A 14,125-nucleotide genomic window follows, 5' to 3' on the forward strand; every position below is an offset into this window, starting at 1 on the left:
AATGCATGCTCAATTGGGTTGAGATTAGATGACTGACTTGGCCATTCAAGAATATTCCACTTCTTTGCTTTAATAAACTCCTGGGTTTCTTTGGCTTTATGTTTTGGGTCATTGTCCATCTGTAGTATGAAACGACGACCAATCAGTTTGGCTGCATTTGGCTGGATCTGAGCACACAGTATGGCTCTGAATACCTCAGAATTAGTGTTGAGCATTCCGATACCGCAAGTATTGGGTATCGGCCGATATTAGCGGTATCGGAATTCCGATACTTAGTTCCGATACTTTTGTCATATCGGATTCCGGAATCGGAATCGGAATAGGAAGTTCCCATCATGCTATGAGCCTGCTTGCTTTGATTAAGCCAATGGGAATCCTCCGAAGTGTGGGCACATCCTGTTAGGCATGTAGGCATGTTAACTATTGGCATGGCTGTGATTGGCTGCCGAAATGATGTCATGATGCACTATAAAAGCCACCGCAGCCGCCATTTCTGGTCACTCTGCTGTGAATTCAGTTAGGGACAGGCTGCTGTAGAAGACTGTGAGGGACAGTTAGAAATTGCGATTCCACCAAACATCTAGTGCTTTACCCAGGCTACATAAACCACCACTGTAGCCTTCTTTGCCCTAGCAGCAGTGTTCACAGCTGTCTGCAAGGGCTGTGTGAGTGCAGCTCACGCTGTGGAGTGGGTCCTGCAGCCACGTCAGGCTGTAGGCCACCCAGTGTGATCACTGCTGCCTCATACATCTTTTATTTTTTGAGCTGCATTTTTTACATAATTTCAATCTAGTGTGCTTCCATCCGTATCCATATACGTTGGTTGCAGACACTAGTAGTAGACAGCGGAGCCTTTCTGCAGCCTTTCAGTGCTAGTGTCCACTTTGCTGCACTGTTCACGGCTGTCTGAGAGGTCTCTGACTGTGTGTGAGTGCAGCTCACGCTGAGTAGTGTGTCCTGCAGCTACGTCTGGCTGTAGGACGCTCAGCGTGCGTCAGTGCCTCACACATATTTTTATTTGAGTGCAGCTCATTTTTTCTTCTATTAGTGTGCATCCATCCGTCTCCATCTACGGTGGTTGCAAACACTATAAAGGAGTACACAGCGGAGCCTTTCTGCAGCCTGTCAGTGCCAGTGCCAACTTAGCTGCACTGTTGACGGCTGTCTGAGAGGCCTCTGACTGTGTGTGAGTGCAGCTCACGCTGAGTAGAGTGTCCTGCAGCTACGTCTGGTTGTAGGACGCTCAACGTGCGTCACTGCCTCACACATATTTGTCTTTGAGTGCAGCTCATTTTTTCTTCTCCTATTAGTGTGCATCCATCCGTATCCATCAACATTGGTTGGTTGCAAACACTATATAGGAGTAGATAGAGGAGCCTTTTTTTCTGGCTTGTGCCCTGCCGGCGCAGCCAGATTAGTATTACCCAATTTTTTTGGAGCCTCATCTTTTGCATTGTAGGTTACCTGCCTGCATTGTAATAGCTCCAAAAAGTTGGTGATACTATCAGTTTCAATTCTTTGTTCACATACTTTGAGTTTGTTTCCAACAAAGAAACCACAAAAAAAGTTCACCAAACACTACATTTTGAACTTGTGTAGGCCACATCAGCTCCTATTAAAGTCTAGTCCACACACACACACACTTCATAAAATTAGTGTTTCTTGTACCTGTAACCAGCTGTTCAGGAATAAGCACACTAAGGCCCCCCTTTGTACTTTTTTGCCTATCTTAAGCAGTCTTGCAAGATGAAGAAGGCAGGGAGTAAGGCGCGTGGGCGTGGGCGTGGAGTTTCAGCAGGGAGAGGACGTGGGGATTCTGCAGGGAGAGGACGTGGGGATTCTACAGGTAGAGGACGTGGGGATTCTGGGCCTGCTGCGGGCACCAGTGGATCAGCATCCCCCAGTTTTAGCAGGCAACAGTCCTTTATGCGCAGCTTTGTAGGACCTCAACGTACCCCACTGCTGCGGGAGGAACAAATTGAAGCCGTTGTCGGATGGATGGCAGCTAACGCATCGACTTCAATTACTTCCGCATCCTCTCAGGGTCAGAGCACCGAAGAGCAACCATCTGTCTCTTCACCACCTGCCAAAGTGCCCAGGCAGTCAGAGAGACATGGACAGGAGCCATCACAGTCTCTACTTCTGTTCTCGGAATCTGTTGGCTTGGAAAGAGGGGGCCAGCCAAGCAGCATTCCTGAATGTGAAGAAGAGGGAGTATGCAGTGATGCGCAACTTCTTTGTCCCTCTGAATCTGAAGAGGCGAGTGGGCCAGTGCCTATGGTCAGCACACCTCAGTACGCATCAGATGATGACGAGACTCAGTTGCCACTTTCTGGTGCGTACGGTGCTGGCGAGACAACCCCGGAGAAGCAGCTGTTTGAAGAGGGGAGGGAAGATGATGAGGTCCTTGACCCATCATGGCGTGAGCAACAGGAAGGTGGTGGGAGCAGCTCTGAGGAAGAGATTCCCCTACCGGCCAAAACAGGAGGCAGAGGGAGGGGGAAGACTTGGTTGCCTGTACCCTCCACTTCGGCACCCGTTAGGAGCATTCCTCCTTCCAAAGGCAAACCGGGCGCTCACAAGAGTTGCAGTGCGTGGTCCTTTTTTGACACAGTTGCAGATGACATTTGCTTTGTCAAATGCAAGCTGTGTCATCAGAGAGTCAAAAGAGGGAGAAATGTCAGCAACCTCAATACCACAAATATGTGGAAACATGTGCGCACCAAGCACGAGTTGGAGTTGCAGAGACACCCTGAAGACGTAGGCCAACGTACAGCACCACCTACCACCTCTTCAGTTCGTGTTGGGCCCTCTTCCTCCAGCTCACACACTGCTGGTTCGGCTTCCTCACAGGATCGCCAAGGAAGAACCTCTGCCACTGTTGTCCGGAGACCCTGTCAGATTACACCCATAGCAGCACGTTCCCATCCATCACAGCCATCGGTTGCACAGGCATGGGATAAAAGGCGCCCTTACTCGGCAAACCATCCCCGAGCACAGTCTCTGAATGCTGGCATTTCCAAACTTCTGGCAGTTGAAATGCTGTCATTCAGGCTGGTGGACACTGACACCTTCCGGGACTTAATGGCATTGGCAGTCCCCCAATACAACGTGCCCAGCCGCTTTTATTTCAGCAGGCGAGCCATCCCTGCCCTGCAGAAACATGTTGAGGGCAAAATAAAACATGCGCTACTAAACGCCGTTAGTAGCAAGGTCCACCTGACCACCGATGCGTGGACCAGTAACCATGGACAGGGACGATACCTTTCCCTCACTGCCCACTGGGTCAATGTTGTGGAGCCGGGTACGGATCTGGAGAGTGGCGCTGTACGTGTTCTTCCAACGCCACGGATTGCAGGACTCCAGTCTGTACACATAGACTCCTCCTCCTACTCAAGTTCCTCAGAAACAGCAGAGCAGGAGCCTGTTACGACCGATATGAGCACAGCCGTGGCCAAACGTCAACAGGCTGTACTCAAATTAATTTCTTTGGGGAATCGAAGCCACACAGCGCAGGAGCTCTGGAATGCTATCAAGCTGGAGAGCGATGTGTGGTTTGGGCCAGCGAATCTCCAGCCGGGCTTGGTAGTGTGTGACAATGGCCGAAATCTGGTGGCAGCTCTTGGCCTAGGCAACCTCACACACATCCCATGTCTGGCACATGTTCTTAACTTGGTCGTGCAGAGCTTTCTGAGGGACTATCCGGATCTTGCTGCACTGTTGCACAAGGTCCGCATAGAGTGCGCTCACTTGCGACGTTCCAGCATGGCAAGATCGCGCCTCGCTGCTCTGCAGCGACGATTTGGCCTTCCGGAACATCGCATCATATGTGACCTACCCACCCGGTGGAATTCAACGTTACATATGTTGGAGCGGTTGTGTGAGCAGCAGGCAGCAGTCATGGAGTACCAGCTGCATCAGGCGCAAACAAGTCGCACTGTGCGCCGTTCACACTTCAGCACCATTGAGTGGGCCTCTATGAAGGACATCTGCCTCGTTTTGCGTGCCTTCGATGAATCCACGCGGATGGCGAGTGCAGATGATGCACTAGTCAGCATGACTGTCCCCCTTATCTGCCTGCTTCAACAAACACTGCAAGCACTAAGGGATGAGGTTTCAGAAGAGGTGGAGGATGAGGAGTCCCAAATGCCATCTGCTTCTGGACAGTCTGCGCTACGTGTTTCCTCACAAAGGCCTAGGCAGGGGACACTTTGTGAGGAGGATGAGGAGGAGTCGATGGAGGAGGAAGACATCTCTCCAGAGGAGGGAGGTACACAAACCTCTACTCAGTATGTACAGCGAGGGTGGGGTGATGCAGAGCAGGCCGAGGTCACGCCTCAAACAGGGGACAGCGGTTCTTTGGCAGTTGGGAGTCTGCAGCACATGGTTGATTTCATGCTGCAGTGCCTGAGAAACGACCGCCGCATCGCCCACATTCTCGTCTCGGCTGATTATTGGGTGTACACCCTCCTAGATCCTCGCTACCGGGACAGCGTACAAAGGCTCATACCAACGTTGAACCGGGAGCGTAAAATGCGGGAGTACGAAGAGTCACTGGTGCAGTCCATAATGTTTTCCATTCCACCCGACAGCATTGTTGCTAGTGCTTTACAAAGCAGCTCTGTGCGTCGAGGCAGTGGAGGAAACTCTGCACAAAGAGGGAGCAGAGGCAGCGCCGCAGCACAAGGCAAGACCACTATGGCCCAAATGTGGCAAAGTTTTGTGTGTCCACCACAATTGTCTACACCATCAGCGACGCCTCGAGTCAGCAGGAGGCAACGCTTCCGTCAGATGGTGTCAGACTACATGTCTTGCCCTGTCGCTGTACTCCCAGATGGCTCTTCCCCCTTCAAGTTTTGGGTCTCTAAGCTGGATACATGGCCAGAGCTTAGCCAGTATGCATTGGAGGTGCTGGCTTGCCCTGATGCCAGTGTATTATCGGAACGTGTCTTTAGTGCCGCAGGTGGTGTACTAACAGACCGTCGCACGCGACTATCTTCCGATAATGTTGACCGGCTGACTTTTCTGAAAATGAACAAGGCCTGGATCTCCAAAGACTTTGCCATTCCTCTTACAGACTAAATTAGTGGTTGGCAACTGTATCCAGGTCTGCTGGTGTGTTCATTTTTCTACCACCTGAACTATAATCCCTTTGCTTCAACACAGCCAGTTGTCGCTCAGATGTGTCGTCTGCACAGAGAAACACACTAGCTCCTGTGTTAGTGGGGTTCAGTAATGCCAGCTGATCCCCTGCTGTGTGGACGGCAAAGTCACCAGCTCCATCAACATTCAAACCACTACTGATTTTTAACCGTGCCCAACTTAGGTCTCTGGCTCCACTGTCTCTACTATTTCCCCTGACCTCCAACCCCGCCATCTACATCTCTGAAGTGGCGTCAGCACAATCTACACTTGTTCCTGTGTTCCTGTGGCTCAGTCCCATCAGTTTATCCCCTGATGTGTGTCCGGCAAGGTCTCCTGCTCTGTCCACATTCCCATAACCAGTAGTGGGAATGAGGACAGAGCTGGCGAACTTGCCGGACAAACATCAGGGGATCAACTGACGGGACTGAGCACCAGTAACACAGGAACAAGTGTAGATTGTGCTGACGCCACTTCAGAGATGTAGCTGGCGGGGTTGGAGGCCAGGGTAAATAGTAGAGACAGTGGAGCCAGAGGCCTAAGTGGAGCATGGTTAGAATCAGTAGTAGTCCACAACCTCCATAAAAACCGCTGCCCATTGGCCTCTGCATGCGGCATGCGTAATCCTGGGCTCCAACAGCTTCAGTTGGTGTTCAGAAGTGTCGTCTCCACAGAGCCAAACACATTCGTTAGAGTGTTAGTGGGGTTCAGCACTGCCAGCTGTTCCCCTGCTGTGGAGATGGCAAGTCTCCTGCTGCCTTCACCTGCCAAAATCCAGTAGGCCACAGCCTGCTCCTCGCCTAATCCTGGGCTCCAACACCGTCAGTTGGTGTTCAGAAGTGTCGTCTCCACAGAGCCAAACACATTCGTTAGAGTGTTAGTGGGGTTCAGCACTGCCAGCTGTTCCCCTGCTGTGGAGATGGCAAGTCTCCTGCTGCCTTCACCTGCCAAAATCCAGTAGGCCCCAGCCTGCTCCTCGCCTAATCCTGGGCTCCAACAGCGTCAGTTGGTGTTCAGAAGTGTCGTCTCCACAGAGCCAAACACCTTTGTTAGAGTGTTAGTGGGGTTCAGCACTGCCAGCTGTTCCCCTGCTGTGGAGATGGCAAGTCTCCTGCTGCCTTCACCTGCCAAAATCCAGTAGGCCCCAGCCTGCTCCTCGCCTAATCCTGGGCTCCAACAGCGTCAGTTGGTGTTCAGAAGTGTCGTCTCCACAGAGCCAAACACCTTCGTTAGAGTGTTAGTGGGGTTCAGCACTGCCAGCTGTTCCCCTGCTGTGGAGATGGCAAGTCTCCTGCTGCCTTCACCTGCCAAAATCCAGTAGGCCACAGCCTGCTCCTCGCCTAATCCTGGGCTCCAACAGCGTCAGTTGGTGTTCAGAAGTGTCGTCTCCACAGAGCCAAACACCTTCGTTAGAGTGTTAGTGGGGTTCAGCACTGCCAGCTGTTCCCCTGCTGTGGAGATGGCAAGTCTCCTGCTGCCTTCACCTGCCAAAATCCAGTAGGCCCCAGCCTGCTCCTCGCCTAATCCTGGGCTCCAACAGCGTCAGTTGGTGTTCAGAAGTGTCGTCTCCACAGAGCCAAACACCTTCGTTAGAGTGTTAGTGGGGTTCAGCACTGCCAGCTGTTCCCCTGCTGTGGAGATGGCAAGTCTCCTGCTGCCTTCACCTGCCAAAATCCAGTAGGCCCCAGCCTGCTCCTCGCCTAATCCTGGGCTCCAACAGCGTCAGTTGGTGTTCAGAAGTGTCGTCTCCACAGAGCCAAACACCTTCGTTAGAGTGTTAGTGGGGTTCAGCACTGCCAGCTGTTCCCCTGCTGTGGAGATGGCAAGTCTCCTGCTGCCTTTACCTGCCAAAATCCAGTAGGCCCCAGCCTGCTCCTCGCCTAATCCTGGGCTCCAACAGCGTCAGTTGGTGTTCAGAAGTGTCGTCTCCACAGAGCCAAACACCTTCGTTAGAGTGTTAGTGGGGTTCAGCACTGCCAGCTGTTCCCCTGCTGTGGAGATGGCAAGTCTCCTGCTGCCTTCACCTGCCAAAATCCAGTAGGCCCCAGCCTGCTCCTCGCCTAATCCTGGGCTCCAACAGCGTCAGTTGGTGTTCAGAAGTGTCGTCTCCACAGAGCCAAACACCTTCGTTAGAGTGTTAGTGGGGTTCAGCACTGCCAGCTGTTCCCCTGCTGTGGAGATGGCAAGTCTCCTGCTGCCTTCACCTGCCAAAATCCAGTAGGCCACAGCCTGCTCCTCGCCTAATCCTGGGCTCCAACAGCGTCAGATGGTGTTCAGAAGTGTCGTCTCCACAGAGCCAAACACATTCGTTCAAGTGTTAGTGGGGTTCATCATTGCCAGCTGATCCCCTGCTGTGGAGATGGCAGTCTCTCCTGCTGTCTCCGCATTACAAAGACAGTAGGCCTCTGCCTACACCCTCCTATTTCCTGGGCTTCAACACAGCCAGTTGTAGTTCGGAAGTGCCGTCCACACGGAAAGAGATACTTGCTCCCGTGTCTCAGTGGGGTTCAGTAATGTCAGCTGATCCCCTGCTGTGTGGATGGCAGTCTCTCCTGCTGTCACCTCATTCAAAATACAGTAGGCCTCTGCCTATACCCTCCTATTTCCTGGGCTTCAACACAGCCAGTTGTAGTTCGGAAGTGCCGTCCACACGGAAAGAGTTACTTGCTCCCATGTCTCAGTGGGGTTCAGTAACGTCAGCTGATCCCCTGCTGTGTGGATGGCAGTCTCTCCTGCTGTCACCTCATTCAAAATACAGTAGGCCTCTGCCTACACCCTCCTATTTCCTGGGCTTCAACACAGCCAGTTGTAGTTCGGAAGTGCCGTCCACACGGAAAGAGATACTTGCTCCCGTGTCTCAGTGGGGTTCAGTAACGTCAGCTGATCCCCTGCTGTGTGGATGGCAGTCTCTCCTGCTGTAAACTCATTCAAAATACAGTAGGCCTCTGCCTACACCCTCCTATTTCCTGGGCTTCAACACAGCCAGTTGTAGTTCGGAAGTGCCGTCCACACGGAAAGAGATACTTGCTCCCGTGTCTCAGTGGGGTTCAGTAACGTCAGCTGATCCCCTGCTGTGTGGATGGCAGTCTCTCCTGCTGTAAACTCATTCAAAATACAGTAGGCCTCTGCCTACACCCTCCTATTTCCTGGGCTTCAACACAGCCAGTTGTAGTTCGGAAGTGCCGTCCACACGGAAAGAGATACTTGCTCCCGTGTCTCAGTGGGGTTCAGTAATGTCAGCTGATCCCCTGCTGTGTGGATGGCAGTCTCTCCTGCTGTCACCTCATTCAAAATACAGTAGGCCTCTGCCTACACCCTCCTATTTCCTGGGCGTCAACACAGCCAGTTGTAGTTCGGAAGTGCCGTCCACACGGAAAGAGATACTTGCTCCAGTGTCTCAGTGGGGTTCAGTAATGTCAGCTGATCCCCTGCTGTGTGGATGGCAGTCTCTCCTGCTGTCACCTCATTCAAAATACAGTAGGCCTCTGCCTACACCCTCCTATTTCCTGGGCTTCAACACAGCCAGTTGTAGTTCGGAAGTGCCGTCCACACGGAAAGAGATACTTGCTCCCGTGTCTCAGTGGGGTTCAGTAATGTCAGCTGATCCCCTGCTGTGTGGATGGCAGTCTCTCCTGCTGTCACCTCATTCAAAATACAGTAGGCCTCTGCCTACACCCTCCTATTTCCTGGGCTTCAACACAGCCAGTTGTAGTTCGGAAGTGCCGTCCACACGGAAAGAGATACTTGCTCCCGTGTCTCAGTGGGGTTCAGTAATGTCAGCTGATCCCCTGCTGTGTGGATGGCAGTCTCTCCTGCTGTCACCTCATTCAAAATACAGTAGGCCTCTGCCTACACCCTCCTATTTCCTGGGCTTCAACACAGCCAGTTGTAGTTCGGAAGTGCCGTCCACACGGAAAGAGATACTTGCTCCCGTGTCTCAGTGGGGTTCAGTAATGTCAGCTGATCCCCTGCTGTGTGGATGGCAGTCTCTCCTGCTGTCACCTCATTCAAAATACAGTAGGCCTCTGCCTACACCCTCCTATTTCCTGGGCTTCAACACAGCCAGTTGTAGTTCGGAAGTGCCGTCCACACGGAAAGAGATACTTGCTCCCGTGTCTCAGTGGGGTTCAGTAATGTCAGCTGATCCCCTGCTGTGTGGATGGCAGTCTCTCCTGCTGTCACCTCATTCAAAATACAGTAGGCCTCTGCCTACACCCTCCTATTTCCTGGGCTTCAACACAGCCAGTTGTAGTTCGGAAGTGCCGTCCACACGGAAAGAGATACTTGCTCCCGTGTCTCAGTGGGGTTCAGTAATGTCAGCTGATCCCCTGCTGTGTGGATGGCAGTCTCTCCTGCTGTCACCTCATTCAAAATACAGTAGGCCTCTGCCTACACCCTCCTATTTCCTGGGCTTCAACACAGCCAGTTGTAGTTCGGAAGTGCCGTCCACACGGAAAGAGATACTTGCTCCCGTGTCTCAGTGGGGTTCAGTAATGTCAGCTGATCCCCTGCTGTGTGGATGGCAGTCTCTCCTGCTGTCACCTCATTCAAAATACAGTAGGCCTCTGCCTACACCCTCCTATTTCCTGGGCTTCAACACAGCCAGTTGTAGTTCGGAAGTGCCGTCCACACGGAAAGAGATACTTGCTCCCGTGTCTCAGTGGGGTTCAGTAATGTCAGCTGATCCCCTGCTGTGTGGATGGCAAAGTCTCCTGCTGCCTACACAGTCGTACCACTACTGATTTTTAACCGTGCTCCAATTAGGCCTGTGGCTCCACTGTCTCTCGTATTTCCCCTGTCCTCCAACCCTGCCAGTTACAGCTCCGAAGTGGCGTCTGCACAATCCACACTTGTTCCTGTGTTACAGGTGTTCAGTCCGGTCAGTTAATCCCCTGATGTGTGTCCGGAAATGTCACCTGCTCTGTCCACATTCCCATTATGGGAATGTGGACAGAGCAGGCGACATTGCCGGACACACATCAGGGGATTAACTGACCGGACTGAACACCTGTAACACAGGAACAAGTGTGGATTGTGCAGACGCCACTTCGGAGCTGTAACTGGCGGGGTTGGAGGACAGGGGAAATACGAAAATCAGTGAAGCCACAGGCCTAAGTGGAGCTTGGTTCAAATTAGTAGTCTACAACCGATCTTAAAATTTCTTCAATGCAGCCTCAGCCTGCTCCGTGCTTGTCCCTGGGCTTCAACACAGCCAGTTGTTGCTCGGAAGTGCCGTCTTCACAGAGTAAAACACTAGCTCCTGTGTTTGTGGGGTTCAGTAACGTCAGCTGTTCCCCTGCTGTTTTGATGGCAATCTGTCCTGCTGCCTCCCAATTGACAGCACATCAGGCCTCAGCCTGCTAAGTGCTTGTCCTGGGCTCCAACATCGCCAGTTGCTGCTCATAACTGACTTTGGCACGGGTACTCCCTCCTGCCCAGCTTGGTTCCAGCCCTGCCTGCTGTTTCCGGGAAGTGTCAATGTCAGTTTGCCACCCCAAGTTGCAATGTCGTGTTGCGGTTGGGTTAGCCGAGGCTAGGGTGCCAGCAGTTTAGGTGCTTCCTATGTGGACTGCGGGTTCTGGTAAGAAAGGTTTGTTCCATAGTGCCAGTAGGACAAGCACCCCCTGTAGGACTGTGTGATTCGGTAACTGCGGCCAGCTTGCGGCATGCCAACTTTGCTTTTCAGGGGTAACTTCTGATACCCCTCCGGGTTCCAGCACCGTCAGCTGGTTCTCATCAGAGCCTTTGGCCTAGGTGCCTCCATCTCGGTATCCGAGTTCCGGCAACGTCTGCTGGTCCTTGGTAGTGCTTTGTAGCACAGGTACCTCCTGCTTAGTAACCGGGTTCCAGCACCGTCAGCTGGTCCTCGGTTGTGCCATTGGCTCTTATTCCTTCTGCTGCCCCTCCGGGTGCCAGCACTGTCAGCTGGTCCTCGCTATTTCCATTTGCTCTTGCAGCTTATGCTACCCCTCCGGGTTCCAGCACCGTCAGCTGGTTCTCGTCAGAGCCTTTGGCCTAGGTGCCTCCATCTCGGTATCCGAGTTCCGGCAACGTCTGCTGGTCCTTGGTAGTGCTTTGTAGCACAGGTACCTCCTGCTTAGTAACCGGGTTCCAGCACCGTCAGCTGGTCCTCGGTTGTGCCATTGGCTCTTATTCCTTCTGCTGCCCCTCCGGGTGCCAGCACTGTCAGCTGGTCCTCGCTATTTCCATTTGCTCTTGCAGCTTATGCTACCCCTCCGGGTTCCAGCACCGTCAGCTGGTTCTCGTCAGAGCCTTTGGCCTAGGTGCCTCCATCTCGGTATCCGAGTTCCGGCAACGTCTGCTGGTCCTTGGTAGTGCTTTGTAGCACAGGTACCTCCTGCTTAGTAACCGGGTTCCAGCACCGTCAGCTGGTCCTCGGTAGTGCCATTGGCTCTTGTTCCTTCTGCTGCCCCTCCGGGTGCCAGTACCGTCAGCTGGTTCAAGAGGACAAAGAACAGGAAGACAACCACCAAGATGCAGAACAACAAGAGAGAGAAGACAAAGAAGCATAAAAAAAACAAAGCAGAAGAACATTAAGCATAAGACTAATACTCTGAGCAAATGATATTATCTTATTTATAAGCAGAAGAAGACTAAGCAGTGTATGGGGGTGAGTCCGTTCCTCCTCGTGGTGCCCCTGGAAAAGGCCTGCTGCTGCAGGCCAAACTGAACGCGGACAAATCCTGTTGTAAATCTTTTGTGACAGGCAGAACGGAAGGTGTAAACTTCTAACTTTTCTAGATAACAACTACAGGAATGCCTGACACAAACAAGAATATGATGAAGAAGAAGAAGAAGAAGAAGAAGAAGAAGAAGAAGAAGAAGAAGAAGAAGAAGAAGAAGAAGAAGAAGAAGAAGAAGAAGAAGAAGAAGAAGAAGAAGAAGAAGAAGAAGGTAAAAAAAGGAAGAAGAAGAAGAAGAAGGTAAAAAAAGGAAGAAGAAGAAGAAGAAGAAGGTAAAAAAAGGAAGAAGAAGAAGAAGAAGAAGGTAAAAAAAGGAAGAAGAAGAAGAAGAAGAAGAAGAAGAAGGTAAAAAAAGGAAGAAGAAGAAGAAGAAGAAGAAGAAGGTAAAAAAAGGAAGAAGAAGAAGAAGAAGAAGAAGAAGGTAAAAAAAGGAAGAAGAAGAAGAAGAAGATAAAAAAAGGAAGAAGAAGAAGAAGAAGGTAAAAAAAGGAAGAAGAAGAAGAAGAAGAAGAAGGTAAAAAAAGGAAGTAGAAGAAGAAGAAGAAGAAGGTAAAAAAAGGAAGTAGAAGAAGAAGAAGAAGAAGGTAAAAAAAGGAAGTAGAAGAAGAAGAAGAAGAAGGTAAAAAAAGGAAGTAGAAGAAGAAGAAGAAGAAGAAGGTAAAAAAAGGAAGTAGAAGAAGAAGAAGAAGAAGAAGGTAAAAAAAGGAAGTAGAAGAAGAAGAAGAAGAAGAAGGTAAAAAAAGGAAGTAGAAGAAGAAGAAGAAGAAGAAGGTAAAAAAAAGGAAGTAGAAGAAGAAGAAGAAGAAGGTAAAAAAAGGAAGTAGAAGAAGAAGAAGAAGAAGGTAAAAAAAAGGAAGTAGAAGAAGAAGAAGAAGAAGAAGGTAAAAAAAGGAAGTAGAAGAAGAAGAAGAAGAAGGTAAAAAAAGGAAGTAGAAGAAGAAGAAGAAGAAAGAAGAAGAAGACATACATGTCTGGCAAAATATAAATGAGGCTAACATAGTCAATATCTTTGTAACTCCTAACATCTTTAAAAAAAAAGTTTAATTCCTGCTATTCCATTTGATTGGGCTAAACCTCTATGGCTTTAATGTCTCCTCCACCTCCCACAATACATTCTACATTATTCTTAGTTGTTTTTCTTCATGTAGAATTAACCTACAAGGAAAGAAAGGGTTTTTTTTAATTCCGATATTTTGGCCCCATTGACTTGCATTGGTTCCCGGTATCGGAATCGGCGATACCGATACTTTTTTTTAAGATCGGCCGATCCATTCCGATCCGATATTTTCAAGTATCGGCTGGTATCGCTCAACTCTACTCAGAATTCATTCGGCTGCTTCTGTCCTGTGTCACATCATCAATAAACACTAGTGACCCAGTGCCACTGGCAGCCATGCATGCATGCCCAAGCCATCACACTGGCTCCGCCGTGTTTTACAGATGATGTGGTATGCTTTGGATCATGAGCTGTACCACGCCTTCGCCATACTTTTCTCTTTCCATCATTCTGGTAGAGGTTGATCTTGGTTTCATCTGTCCAAAGAATATTCTTCCAGAACTGTGCTGGCTTTTTTAGATGTTTTTTAGCAAAGTCCAGTCTAGCCTTTTTATTCTTGATGCTTATGAGTGGCTTGCACCATGCAGTGAACCCTCTGTATTTACTTTCATGCAGTCTTTTCTTTATGGTAGATTTGGATATTGATACGCCTACCTCCTGGAGAGTGTTGTTCACTTGGTTGGCAGTTGTGAAGGGGCTTCTCTTCACCATGGAGATTATTCTGCGATCATCCACCACTCTTGTCTTCCGTGGGAGCCCAGGTCTTTTTGCATTGATGAGTTCACCAGTGCTTTCTTTCTTTCTCAGGATGTACCAAACTGTAGATTTTGTCACACCTAATGTCGTAGCAATTTCTTGGATGGGTTTTTTCTGTTTTTGCAGCTTAAGGAAGGCTTGTTTCACCTGCATGGAGAGCTCTTTTGACCGCGTGTTTCCTTCACAGCAAAAGCTTCCAAATTCAAGCACCACACCTCAAAACAACTCCAGGCCTTTTATCTGTTTAATTGAGAATGAGATAATGAAGGGATTGCCCACACCTGTCCATGAAATAGCCTTGGAATCAATTGTCCAATTACTTTTGGTCCCTTTAAAAACAGGGTGGCACATGTTAAGGAGTTGAAACTCCTAAAGCCTTCATCCAATTTTAATGTGGATACCCTCAAATGAAAGCTGAAAGTCTGAACTTCAACTGCATCTGAATTATTTTGTTTAAAATTCATTG

The sequence above is a fragment of the Dendrobates tinctorius genome, unplaced genomic scaffold (genome assembly GCF_039654945.1).
Source record: "Dendrobates tinctorius isolate UK_male_01 unplaced genomic scaffold, ASM3965494v1 ptg000008l, whole genome shotgun sequence".
In the NCBI taxonomy this organism is placed as follows: domain Eukaryota; kingdom Metazoa; phylum Chordata; class Amphibia; order Anura; family Dendrobatidae; genus Dendrobates; species Dendrobates tinctorius.